General features: G+C 36.7%; 1 protein-coding gene across 1 annotated transcript in view; it reads right to left on the bottom strand.

Annotated features, from left to right (window-relative positions):
• LOC150104963 (uncharacterized) overlaps window positions 1-13023 on the bottom strand; it is a 123882-nt gene extending 110859 nt beyond the window's left edge. The window contains exon 1 of the mRNA XM_090396077.1: window positions 12656-13023. The gene's annotated coding sequence lies outside the window, so the exon portion shown is untranslated. The remainder of the gene's footprint in view (window positions 1-12655) is intronic.
• Between the last annotated feature and the right edge of the window lie 421 nt (window positions 13024-13444).

Raw genomic sequence — 13444 nt, forward strand, 5'->3', positions numbered from 1 at the left:
AGCAGAGAGTCTGATCGCAGTGATGGTGGTCTGGAGGAAAGTATAGTAAAAAAGACTCAGGAGAAGTAGAGCAAAGAATACGGGAAGAAAAGTAAAGAAAAAGAGAAAGAATGAAAAGGGACAGTACCATCACTGGGAGATCCCCTCCACCATGAACAGGTGCCCCACAGGGAGGGACATTCATCAGACAAACCATACCAGAGATTGCAAAATCTCAAATTCACCACTGTTTGATCTCAAAATTTCCCTACCAAATCAATCTGCCCCTCTCTCTCTCTCTCTCTCTATCACTCTCAAAACTCCATCAACCAGTGCTTGATTCTTCAACTATATCTCTCTAAAGCTAAACTTTCTACAGTCGAAATACTCTAATAATAAGGTCATCTTTCTTGGGAATCTTAACATCCACAACTCATATTGGCTTCCCTTCTCCAGTTTCACTGATTGGGTAGGATGCCGAAGTGTGTGGCATTAACCTATCACAGATCAACCAGAATACCTGGAGAATCTCTCCAGCCAACACACTTGCCCTCTTCCTAACAAGCTCCCCTTCCACATATACTGTGGATGTTAGTTCTTCTCTTGGTAACTCAGATCACATCCTTATACAAATCTTTTTTGCAAAAGAACAACCTTCACCCACCAGTTTTTCGGTGTCATGTCCCTCAGCACCCTTACACAAATAAGGCTTCTGGTCCTAACAGTATCCCACCTATTGTGTTAAAAAATTGTGCTTATCCTGTTTAACTGGCATCTACTCTACAACATGGAAACAGGCATGCATCCAGTCGATCTCCCCCTGATAAAAAGTCAACCAATAAACTACTGTCCTAATGCTCTTACTTCTCTTCTCTCTAAAATTATGGAGAAAGTCATCAACAACCAGCTTTTGGCCACATAGAGAGCTACCAACTAATCAGTGACCAGCAGTCAAGATGCCACTAACCATCTACAGCTGATCTTCTTGCTTTCAGTATCCATCTCTGGACTCAAACCATGAAAAATCTAGAGAAACACACGATTGCCCTTGACATTTCAAAGACATAAGAAAGAGATCGCCCCCCCCCCCAACCATCAATAATACTGAGATATCCAAACATGATCGGATTTCTCTTCTTGGAATGACCTACACCTCTGAGCTTTCCTGGCACAAACACATTTAAACTATAGCCTCTGCAGCTGCCAAAAAACTCAGTGTACTTTTTCACACAAGACACTACTTCACACCTTCTAACTCTTATACAAATCCAAACTCCACCCAACAATGGAATATTGTTCCCATATTTAGGTGGTGCACCAAAATCCTCTCTAAGATTGTTCAATTCTATCCAAAAGAGGGTAATTCAGCTAATTAATGATCCCTCACTCACATACATCAATCCTCTCTCACAGGTATTCAGTTTCTGCCTTCTGCCTCTTCTAAAGATACTTTCATAAACAGTGCTTGACTGAATTGCTCACTATAATTCCTCAGTTAAGTGGGTTTGACCCCCCCCCCTCTCATTCCATCTACTTCTGTTCTTTGGTATAGTCTCTCCCATCTGCTTTCCCCAAAGAATAAAACCTTTAGCTGTTAAAATAAAATGTGAACAGATTCCTCCTTTCTTCTTGCTCACACATGGTACTAATGTGCTATAGGTCTTGTGGCCGTTCATGTGTGGATCAGATAAAAAAAAAAGTTAAATTTTGACAGCTTTTAATAGAATTAAGAATACATTATATTACAACATACCTGTATGCATTTTATAGTAGGCTTTTTTTTATTTTTATTTTTTATTTTTTTATGATGACAACCCCACACACACCACAGTGGACAAGTGATTCAGCAGAAAAATGTGTCGCCTACTAATATGCTTCTTGAACAGCAGGAGGTTATACTCACTGGGAAAAACAGTATGGGTAAGATTGTTCCACAGAATAGAGATAGATGGACGAAGATAATGAGAAAATAGTTCAGTGTGTTCATAGCTGGGCAACATATGGTGTTGGCCACTGGCTGCTTTAGTTCTTCCATGGTTAGAAGTGGAGGAATGGCAGCAGCAACCAATTCAGAGGAGCAATGTCCACTGAAGTACCTATAGAAAAGGCACAGCACAGAAACAAGGCTCGTGACTGAAGGTAGTCAGTCTGTGAGGGAAGGGTCATCTATTAAGCAGATTGTCCTTTTCTGAATATCACCAAGAATTCTTAAGGAGGTTTTGGGTGATCCATCCCAAATTTGGAAACAATGCTTCAAGGTTGGTCAGGTCCAAGACTTATAAAGTGTTAGGAGTTGAGAAGAAGAAGAGAAGTAATGTTTAGAATGGAAAAAGAACACCAAACTTTCTTTTAGAGGATGAGGAGGTTATGTATGTAATCTGTTTGTTCCAGGATAAATTGGATGCGATAGTCAAACCCAAGAGAAAGCTAATATTGAAAGGAAATTGGAACACTATCAAAAGTAAAAGGGAATGAGATAGGATATTTCTTGCAGGTAATAAGGCATATTTGATTTGTTTTGGCATTGAGCTTATAACTTTACAAAGTTCTCTTCACTCCATTACGTTACTGGTTAAAATAAATATAAAACCTGAGGAAAACTCGTAAAAACTTATTTAATGTAAAATTTTTACCTAAGCATCATAGGAATCTTCAGGACAGGATTATAGAATGGCAAATAAACAACAACAGATAATTCTAAAAAGTGCCACCATAGTAGCTAATGTAAGAAAACTAAAAATAATCAATAATAATCCTTACTCAAAAGATATATATATATAATATATATATATTATTATTATCATCATTCAGGCCTCGATGGAGTCAAAAGACTCATCGCAGGAGGTCCTTCCTAGGAAACAAACACAAAGTCTATCAAGACTCATCGTGGGAGGTCCCTCTTAGGAAACACAAAGTCTATCATACCACCCCTTAAACTCATTGACCGTTCTCGCTCTCACCACTCTATCAGGCAATGCATTCCATGGTTCAACCACCCTCCATGCAAAGAAACCACTCCTCACCCTCTTGCTCACAGTTTCCTTTCGTAACTTACAAGGATGGCTCTTTGTCATCACTCTTTCACGCTGTTCAACCAAGCGAAAGAACTCCCCGTGTCAACCCTGTAACCACCTCTCAACAGCTTAAAAGTCTCAATCATATCACTTCTATCCACCAAACTCTGCAGTCCACATTCCCTCAGTCGATCCTCATAACTAACATTGTACAGTCCTGAAATCATCTTTGTTATCCGCCTTTGTACCCTTTCCACAGTTAATTTATCCCCTTCAAATCCTGGGGGCCAAATCTGTAAACAATAGTCTAAGTGTGGTCAGATCAGAGTCTTATACAACGGAATGATAACTCATCTCTGCTAGTCAGTGTCCTTCTCATTATTGCAGCAATCCTCTGTGTTACCTCAATCCCAGATCTCATCTCCACTTCTTCCTCCAGTATAGCTCCTCCAATAGAGTATGTAGCATCCCATCGATGTGTCCCAAACCTCAAGACCTTACATTTTGCTGCATTAAACCGACACCCCCCATTCATTTGTCCATCTGTCTAGCTTTTTCAAATTCTCTTGATTTATAAAGTTTTAACTTTATTTATATATTATATATTATTATAATTATGGCTATTATAGCCTATTTTTGTTTAGGAGTGACCCTTATTTAACTACAATGGATATCAATACTCAAGAGGGATATATATATTTAGGGCATTATTGGTGAGGATAGAAGGCAATTAAGGTAGAATAAAAGAGGTGGAAAAATTTGGTACATACCTTTTTTTGAATCTACGATGTCTTCCACTTCCATGATCTCGCTGAAGGTTGTTTATAAGCGTGTGGGGGGGGGATGTGTTTTGATGCGGGAAATAAGTTTGGATAACCCGGGTTAATGTAGTTAAATAAAGGTCACTCCTAAACAAAAACAGGCTATAATAGCCATAATTATAATAATAGTGTTTAAGAGGAGTAACATGGGATTTTTTCCCAGAGACTATACTTAATTTTATATATTATATATATCAGTGGTATCGCATGCCCATATCGGTGTGCTGTCATGGCTTATGAACCTGCGCTACAAAATTCACATCAGTTTAACCATATGATTGCATTTTTATTGATTTATGAAAGTTTTAAGAGTGTATAGCACATCGGTGCTATACATCAATGCAATTAATTCTAGGATAACTTTGAATACTTTATCAATTAATTGTAACCAAATCTTTGCAGAGTGAGGGACAATGTGTTTGTTTTACGATACCGTATATTAGAAAACAATGAAGAAGAAGAATGCTATATTTGGTTGGTATATTTAAATTACTCAAAGGTGTAAAATTTGGAAGAGAAGGAAGATGAGGCTTATCTCCTTCGACTACAATACTGTTCCCTATTGTAAATATGGGCAAAAAAAGTTATATATTTATCAAAAATTATATATTAAAAACGTGTCTATATATATATATATATATATATATATATATACAGTAAAACCCCACAGTTACGCAGTACCAACAAAAAGCACGTAAGTCGAATTCGTGTAACTCGGGGTATAATTTTGCATGTAATTTATATATCATCATCACGAACCATGGACTCACTGCCTGTTGATGTCTGATGCCTGTTTTACTATCTTCTTCCACCTTTCTTTGTCCAGTGCACAGTGTCGCAGTTTTTGTACACCCATTCCACACCAGTCTTTTATATCATCTATCCATTCTCTGTATGGTCTACCTCTTCTGTTTAAACCATCCAAAATACCAAACATAAATATCTTTATCTTCCGGTCCTCACTCATTCTACAGATGTGTCCAAATAATTGCAGCTTCCATTTTATAATCTTCTGCATTAGATTCTGTTTTGGTTGTATCTTCTGATAGAGCTCTTCATTGGTGATTTTCTGTACCCATCCTATTCTTAGAATCTTCCTGTAACAAGTTCTTTCAAATACCAAAATTCTTTTTCTTGATTCCTTATTCATTACCCAAGTTTCAGATCTGTACAGTACACTGCTGAAGATGCATGTTTCCAATACTCTTAGTTTTGTTTGCAGACTGATCACTTTACTTTTCCAGATGTTATTCACAGCCTTCAGATTTGTTCTTCCCTTTGCAATCCTGATCTTTTTTTCTTTTTTATAGCCCAAGTCATATGTCAGTTTACTTCCCAAATATGTGAATTGTTCTACATTTTCTATATCAGTTCCATCCACTTGTATCTTTTGTTTCATGTTCTTCTCACCAAATACCATTGTCTTTGTTTTTTCAAAGTTCATAACAAGTCCAAATCTCTTCCCTTCCTCATTTAACAGTTTCAGTGTTTTTTGTAGTTCTCTTTCGTCTTCTTCAATAATAACAACGTCATCTGCAAATCTCAGATTGTTAATTCTCATTCTATGTACAGATATTCCTTTGGCATCTTCTTTCATTTTATCCATTACTCTTTCTAAATGTGCGATGAAAATGCTTGGTGATATTGGGTCTCCCTGTCTAGTACCTCTGCTTATTTTAAACCATTTCCCCAAATCATCACCTATTCTAACTGCTGCAACTGCATTCTGATAAACATCTTTTAATATAGCTATTAGTTTTTTTATCAATTCCATAGGATTCCAGAACTGCTAATGTCACTTTCTGGTCAATACTGTCAAATGCTTTCTGAAAATCAACAAAGCAAGTATATATGTGTTTGTTTTTTCTCCTAGCTTTCTCTGCTATTAACCTCATTGTCAAAATCTGTTGAATTGTAGTTCTATCCTTCCTAAATCCTGCTTGCTCGTCTGCAAGGTATGCTTCCAATTGTGTTCTCAATCTTTCTGTCAATATGATCATCATCACTTTACCAAGGTGACTTATCAAGGCAATTGTTCTATAATTTTTACATTCTAGCTTATTTCCTTTCTTATATAATGTTACTAATATTGATTTCACCCACTCCTCTGGCATTTTCCCTTCTTTCCATACCATATTACATAGTTGGTGCATTTCTGTAACCATACTTTCACCACCATATTTAATCATTTCTCCAGTAATGTTATCGTTACCAGGACTCTTGTCGTGTTTTAGCCGTCCTATTGTTTTTTCTACCTCTCCTCTTAAAATGTCGATATCATGCTCATTACCTGGTGGTGATATCTGCTTCAATTCTTCAGTCAGTTTCCCAACGCTATCTGAATCTAGTTGTTTTTCATATAACTCACTACAGTATCTTGTCCACCGCTGTACAATTTTTTCTTTATTCATCAATACTTGCCTTTTTCATCTTTAATTGTGGTCTGTTTTGGTTGCCACTTTCTATTAATGGCTTTGATCATTTTGTGTACCTCCCTTGTTTCATGCTCTCCATAGTACTGTTCTATATTGTTGCATTGGGCTTCTAACCATTTCATCTTATCCATTCTGACTGCTTTTTTCACCTCATTACACTTTCTTCTATATTGTTCTTCTATTTGTTCTGATGTATCCCTTCTTATCTTCAACATTCTTTTCTCCTGTACTAACTTCAGTGTTTCTTGTGTAATCCATTTCTTCTTGATCTTCTCTTCTTCTGGTACTGTTTCTTCAACTGCATCTTCTATCGCCTTCATTACTTTTTTCACTCTTAAATTCGAGTTTTTTTCCTTTCTCCACACAGTGTTAGAAAAGTTTCTCTTCTAACACTGTTCTGTACCTTCTTCCTATTTCTGCTTCAGTTATTCGTGCTGTATCTCTTCTATTGTGATGCTGGGGTTTATATTTCTTTTTTAATTTCATCTTGATGTTTGCAATCACTAAACTATGGTCCGAGTCTATATCAGCTCCTTGAAAAGTTCGACATTGCTGTACTGATGTTATCAATCTTCTTTTAATCATAATCATATCAATCATGTTTTTGGTTTTCCCATCATTTGATCGCTACGTCCATTTTCTACACTCCTTTTGTTGGAATCTCGTGTTACAGATCATCATCTCGTGATCCACAGCAAATTCTAACAATTTTTCACCACGTTCATTTCTTTCTCCGAAACCATATTTTCCCATGACTCTTTCCCAACCATCATTATCTATTCCAACTTTGGCATTCCAATCTCCTTCAATAATTAGCACATCTTGCTTTGGTATTGTTTCTATTGTCTCTGTCAGATCTTTGTAGAATAAGTCAATATCCTCATCTGTGTTCTCAGATGTGGGTGCATATATCTGGACTATTAATATGTTGAATGGCTTTGCCAAAATTTATATATACAAACATACAACTGGGACCAAAGGTTTATAAAAACACCTATATTTTTTAAGAAATATAATCATAATTGTAGTTTTTTTTCGTACTTAAAAAAAAAGAAAATTATTTCGATGTCGATGGTTTTATAAAATGTAATAGATTCGTCTGATGGCATAAATCTGTAAACCTTTCTTTTATGATTGTTCTTACTGTGGACTCCTGTAGATCGAACTTCTTTGCTAGCTCACAAATTTTTCATTCTGCCTTCAAAATCCTTAATAATGTTGAGTTTTATTTTCAAAGTCAATGTTTTTCTTTTCTTGCTAGCTGTAGAAGAATCAGACTTGCTTCTTTTGGGTGACATTATTATTTTTTATGTGATAAAATTTTTATCAAGAACATAACATTAAACAATTGCAAGGTTTGTAGACTATAAAAATCGTGTATGAATGGAGACCACGCGAAACATGTCGCACATGCTGTGCTTGTTCACAGCATGTGCGACACTGACGAATGAGTCGCCGCCTGAAAGGTACAACTAATGGTGAGGCGTGAAGCGGGACGGGAATACGTATATATAAGAAACCACGTAACTCCGGATTTGCGTAAGTCGGGGTATGACTGTATATAAAAACTTGCCTACTACTTTCACATTTTACGCATGCTAAACAGATGAAACTCAGAAAAAACAAAAACAGCAACTCAAGACAAATGACAACATTCAACTGGATTGGTTGACACAGTAATCAATCACAGCCTCTAAGTGCTACTATCTCAGAAATCACCCTGCTTCTCCTTCTGAGCAGGTTAAAACTACTAGAATGCCAAGAATTTGATCTGCTGTGCAATTTGTACATCTTTTCAACGGGCTCAAAAGCATATATATTTTGAATGCACACCTGGGCTACTAATGCAAATGTGATGCAATGTTTATGCATAGAAAAGTGTCTTCTTCATGGAGCATTAGTATATCGTGTTACTTTTAGGAATCATGCAAAGTCTGGAAACAATTAGGAGAGTCTTTAATGGGAATAAATGCAAAAATATAATATTGGTGATAGTGCTATTCGGTGGACGAGCACTGCATACCTAGCACAACCTGAATATTTACTAAAATATTAAGTATAATAACTTTAATACTTGCCTTTTTTTGGCAATATTACACTAACATCATCAGGGATCACAAAAACAACATGTACATGCAGGCACTCACACTGGGCAATAAAGCTGAAAAAAGTCAACTAGTCAGACCTAGAGTACTAAATTGCACTCCCTTAGTGGGCTAGATTTGGTGGTATTGGTCATTGGGCTGAAGTTCTGAGGATAAGTGCTTCCCAAATTTGGGGCAGTCTCATACACCCAAATTTATTGAAGTTTGGAAAGTTTTTCAGGGCTGAGGTAGATTCGAAGAACAACCTAACTTATTTGTATTTGCTGCAGTGTAATAGAGTGACCTTCTTCCAGTGTATCCTGTGGTGGGTGTCCAAAGTGTGGTAAGCAAGTCCTGAGTGGTTGTAATGGGGGAACTGGATGTAGTTCTTGTTTCAGAAATTCTGATACTAGTTATCTTGCCTGTTTGGTCATAATAGGACAGTTTGTAACTGCAAGGGACCTGGAAGGTCTAGAGAATGGTTGGTCTTTGGTGGAGTAGATAAGGGATGCCAATTTTTATGTGGTCGGTAAATAGTTGTTGTAAAGTTATATTTCCTTAGGATTTTTGAATATTTTTTTGATGTGCCCTGGATATATGAAATTGTGATAACTCTTGAGTAATCTCTGCTCTGAAGGGAGGAGTTGTAACATGATTTAAATTGTATTTTGATTTTTGGGGGATTGTAGACACTGGCTAAGAAAGTGTTGAGAATATAGTCAAGTTCAGTAGTTAGTACACTGTTATCAGAAACGATTAATTTCACCCTGTATATAGGGTTTTTATAATCCCATATTGTTGGGAGAGGGAGGGGATTGACTGCTAGTGAATATATCTGTATATGTGGGTTTTCTGTAAACAGAGAATGATAGGGATCCATCAGGCTGGCATGTGATCAGAGTGTCTAGGAATGGGAGACTGTTGTTTTCCTTTTATTATTCTCATTATTATTATTATTATTTGACACCTCCAGGGAGTCCAAAGACTCATCGAGGGATGTACCTGCTCTACCACTCTGTCTCCACCACTCAATCCACCAACTGACCACAACTACACCAATGTCATCTACCGCTGACCACCACTAGTTTTTCCACAATCACAAACACCCATGACCATGGCAGGATTTGAACACACAGCCTTTTGGCTGGAGAGTGGATATGCTAACTACTCTGCCAACCAGGCCTGGATTCTGGGATGTTAATTATAAAGATGTGTTAAGAAAATGTGGAGCATATCCAGACAGTGGGTTTATGTGGAGCAGAGTTTAAGGTTTTTTCCTTCAAATGGCTACATGAAAAAAGTAGACAGGGGTGAAGAAAGTGGAGAGCCCATGGCTGTCCCCTCAAATTTTTTGTAGAATTTTCCCTTGCCAAACAAAACAGCCTGAGTTCATGGTATACTGAAACAGGAAGATATCAGAAGAAAATATGGCTTGGATAAGGTTTAAGGTGTCTTTGAGCCTTAGTGTCTAAGGCTAAGGTGTCTTAGCGAATAAAGAGGAGACATCAAAACTGACCATTATGTCAGTGTGTTGGAGTGTGAGGTTTTCTATACTGGCTTTAAAGTGGGCTGAGTTTTTCATGTGTGAAGGTGTGTTTCTAATATATTGTGTCAGCACTTTGGCTAAATGTTTGACTAATTTGTATGTGGGTGAATCAATGCCAACCACAATGGGATGTAATGACACATTTTGTTTATGGATTTTTGTAGTCCATATATCCATGAGAAGTCTCAAATTATACAATTTTTGGTTTGTTTGCGACTTTTACAGGATAAGAGGTAACCTTTTTAAGCAGCCTATGGAATGTGCTGTGTATTGGTGGGATCACAGTCTACAGGAAGGTAGGTATACTGATATTTTGAAGTAAGGCTGCAAGCTTACCTGTGTAATCTAATCAGTTTAAAACCACAGTGGCATTTCCCTTATTTGCTTTGGTAACTACCATTCTTTGTTGTTTTATTTCTTGCAGAGCTTCAAATTCTTTTCTTGAGAGGTTGCTTTTTGGTGGTTTAGGCATGAGTGAGTACCTTGACTACATCCAGTCTGATGTTGTTGTTGGCAATATGGTTGGGAAGGTTAAGGACACCTCGTTCTACTTGGGTCATTATTTCTTCTACAATAATTTTTTTTTTTTTTTTTTAGGTGCTAGTGCCACGAGCGCACTAATTGCTTCTGGCTTCAGGATGACGGATGATAAGTTTACTACTGTATTAGGAAATAGTTAAGCCATGAAAGTTAAGTTTCTTTAGAAGATTTTCATATTTCATGATATGCAGACATCTTATTTTCTGAAATTCTTTGTCTGCTGAAGCATTTGAGATGTGGGAAAGGATCATCCACAAAGGATCCTCCTCCTCTTCTAATGCACGGATAGCTTTATTAGTGTCAGCAAGAAAAAAACGAGTGGCAGCAATCTGTTCCTGTAAAAGTGTGAAGCAAGTGCACCTGTAAATGCTAAGAGCCTTCGGTGAAGTAAACTGGCATTTCAATTTCGCATAGGCAACAGAGGATGGTGTCAATTGTGGAGCACAAATCTTGAGCTTAACTGGAGAAATACCATCTGAACCAAGAGCCTTGTTAGCATCAAGGTTAATCAGGGTTTTCCTGATGCCCTTTTGGTGAAAGTTCAGAGGAGGTATGCAGAGGGCAGTTCATGGTAGTAGGTGATTTGCCTTGGTCATCCCGGCAAGAACTGGAGGAGAAAATCAATGCCAAGAAGTCTGCCTTTTTCCTGGGTGATGTTACCATAGTGCTATCAGGATGCAAGAGAGGTGGGAACATGGAAGGACAGAAGTTTAGCAAAGGACAGAAGGCGTGACTGCTAGTTGAGCAAGAGGTAAGTTTATTGCATTACATTCTTATGAAGTCTGCTTCGAAATTGTTGATAATTTTTTTACACTTGTTATGGGGTGCTGTGTAAGTTGAATGAGAAGTTGGAGTTTTTAATTTAAGCAACTGAATATAAGTTGCATTTTCATTATGGACCAAAGAAGCAAGTTTTTGGATACACTTTCAGGGGGTTTGCAGTGGAGTGGAGAATGAAGGCTCTCATTCAAGTGAGGATTATTTCAGAGTTTGGTGCAGATATTTGGAACAGGAGAGCAAAAGCAGTAATATCTGACCATGGAAAAGAGGCAGAAAAATGCCAGAGGTCATCCCGGTTGGCACAATCATAGTGCCATTAGGGTTATGAGGCTGAGATTGGTTGGGAATAGGATGAACTGTAGAGGAAACTTGAATAAGATTGTGATCAGAAAGTAGAGCCAGTGTTATAGAAGGCATGTCCCCCATAACTCTAACATAATTGTCAGAATTATGAGGGACAGTAAAGGCAGCAAATAAAGACTGTAAATTGAGGTAAGGAAATCTTGAGCAAGAGTAGATTGAAAAGTGAGGATTCCAAGTTGGATAGCCTTTAACAAGAGATGTCATATTTTACAAAAGCACACATTCCTCCATGTTTCTGCAGAATATAGTTGGGAGAGTTGAGGTGGGAATGTGAAGGATGCCAATTGAGGTTTTGTTAGGAAAAAGAGATCAGGTATTGATTCTATAAGTTGAATGTATATCACAAATGTTTGTATTAATGCCTTGAATGTTGGTGAAATGGATATGGAAATACGTTTTTATTGGAAAAACTTTGGTGTTATTTTGGGTATGTTGGAGCATATTTTTATTATTTATTCCATTTTTTTGTTGTTGTTGTCTTTTTTTCACATTTTTAGATTTTTTTTATATTCTTTATGGGAGTTTTCTTGTATCTGCAGTTAAAATGCTAGCATTTTTATGGCTGACTTTCATGTATAGAGTGGTTGATTCAGGAAACAAAGAGTAGGGGCATGCAGATGGGGTGAGGAACTTCTGCACATAACTTTCACGCTGGGAGTGCCCACACTTCAGTCATGTGGCCTCATACAATGCAAACTATATCTGCATCTGCTCACAATCCAGAGCTACTTAAAAGGATATTTTTCTGTAATCAATGTTAGAAATGAAAACAGATGATTATTGTTACTTATCCTACATTGGCGTTATTTTACTCGTTTCGTTCAATTTTACTGAAACTGACATATGGTGTAATTCACTATTCGTACTTGTACCAAATCATACAGAAAAATAATATATCGGAGATAATTTTTCTTCAAAAAGTTATTCAATCGATGTATACCGTGTTCACAACAATCAGAAATGCAACGTAATTAGAAAATCTTTAAGTATATTACAGCAAACTGGAATTCAATCAACATCATAGCAGAGAATATAAATCTTTCTTCAAAATGTTCTTACAATGCAAATATAGATCAAGTACTGTTATACTTACTTAAAATATAATCATATATTATATTCGAGACCATATTCTTTTTAGGCTATATTACATGTTACAAATCATTCACTGGAAATCTTTATTAATCCAAGCATTGTTTTCTTGGTAACTATCCGTCCTAAAAATATAATATTATTCTGGACATCAAACTCTGGAAATGCGAAGGCCATATATAAATTAGTGCCTTTACCTTGAACGCAGTAGTCGCACTTGGTTAAAACAAATGCAGACCGATCTCATTTGTAACAAGTTTACTTTAAGGCGTTTAGTTAACATTACCAAAAATTGTTCAAAAAAAAAAAAAAATAATAACAGGTAATTGTAGTTACGGAAGTTATATCAACATCACGTAAACACTTGTTAAAAACAGTACATCTCAAAAGATAGTCACAACGCCCCCTCTGTTGGTACGAAATGGTTTTATAAAATAATGTACCCTCCCTCATCGCATGAAGTCCCTTCTTCCTATCATATATGTTAGATCAAGTGGTCTATTCCAGTCTCATGTCATAGCTTTCTTGATTTCCATTTCTTCTTTTTTTCATTTATTTTATATCCGAATAGTATTTTTGGCAATCTGCTATTGTCCCTTCGATTTATTATTATTATTCACACAATTCATATGTAGTCAAAACATGATAATTCTACCCAAGTATCCAAGACCAGTCAGTCAGATAGCGTCGCAAAATATAGACTGTTCCAACAAAAGACATTTTTTATAGATCAGATTACATCAATTCGTTTATGTCTAATTCTTGTAAATAGTTGTATAGTTTCTTTGAAATT

The sequence above is a fragment of the Typopeltis vanoorti genome, chromosome 7 (assembly GCF_054136105.1).
Source record: "Typopeltis vanoorti isolate ZY-2024b chromosome 7, IOZ_Tvanoo_1.0, whole genome shotgun sequence".
Taxonomy (NCBI): Eukaryota; Metazoa; Arthropoda; class Arachnida; order Uropygi; family Thelyphonidae; genus Typopeltis; species Typopeltis vanoorti.